This window comes from Pinus tabuliformis, chromosome 7 (genome assembly GCF_031772625.1).
Source record: "Pinus tabuliformis cultivar Carrire ecotype Pingquan chromosome 7, CPIR1, whole genome shotgun sequence".
NCBI classification, from domain to species: domain Eukaryota; kingdom Viridiplantae; phylum Streptophyta; class Pinopsida; order Pinales; family Pinaceae; genus Pinus; species Pinus tabuliformis.
Genome location: NC_142293.1, coordinates 784412909 through 784414147, shown reverse-complemented (window position 1 = coordinate 784414147; position 1239 = coordinate 784412909).

Here is a 1239-nt window from a genome sequence, read left to right as displayed (position 1 = left end):
GCTTATCTAAAAAAGGTAGCCTGTCTAAATCCATAATGAGCAAATTTCTACTGAAGAGGAATCATATAATCAACTATAGCAGAGTTGATTACTCGTTATGATTAGTTTTTGTTGACGTCTTCTAGGGGTATTGTTGAAATCATAATTGATTGGACTATTTAAAGTATGACAAGGCTAATAACATCGTTGTATTTAGTTTAGTATATTACCCGATGACTTGAGGAAGTATCATCCAAAAATCGTTGTCAATTGCTCTATATGATATCTAGGGTTCACATTGTAGTGAGTGTTTATCATTTCCATGTTCTTGTTGCTAAACACTTATATTTCTGCTATTATTGTCCATTTCATGAGTGTGTTGTTGAGGACGATGATTGTTTAGATCAAAGTTGTTGGTTCTAATACCGAGAATGAATTAGTTGATGCATGATTGCATGTGTTTGTGAGCAAAAAGGATGTTGTAGATTATTGAATGATTAAATTATCTTCTAATGATCATAGTATTGTTGAGAGCATTGGTACTGCTATGGTTTTGGATAGAGCTGCTCTGCAAGTTTTACATGTTGAGTAGAAGCAGTGGAGAGTTTCTAGAGTTTTCAAGCATATGCTGAAGAGTATTATTGTTTCCTATCACTGCTAGGGTTTGACAAAGGCATATATATGTCTTGAGTAGAGCTATTGAGATAAGTTTGTTGATGACACTTTGTCAATATTACCAATTGTAGGCTCGAATAGATCTTTCGCCTCACCACACCCAAATCATGCACTTGGATTTTCGATTCTACAACTCTTCACTTCACAATGCCTTCGTACATTATATCTACTATCTCCATTTGTATCACCATGGCATAATGTGTTCTGTAGGTTTTACGTGATTAATCGAAAACAAAAACTCCTTCCCTTTCTTAGAAGTAAAAAAGAGGGAATTTGATCTCTATTTGCAATGTTTTTAAAGGTTCATACTATCAAATAAAAGTAAAAGACCCCCTTTCACCCTAAGTTCAAAGGGAAACCTAAATCCTAATTTAAAGAACATCATATATTTCTCCTTGGTTGGAGCTTTAAATACCGTGAAAACTATTCTTCTCCAACATCATTCGACACCCTTTGTTAAAAAAAAAGATAAAACTTTAAATACCATGAAAGCTATTCTTCTCCAACATCATTCAACACCTTTTAAAAACTATTCTTCTCCAACATCATCATTCGACGCCCTTTGTTTAAAAACAAATATTTTAT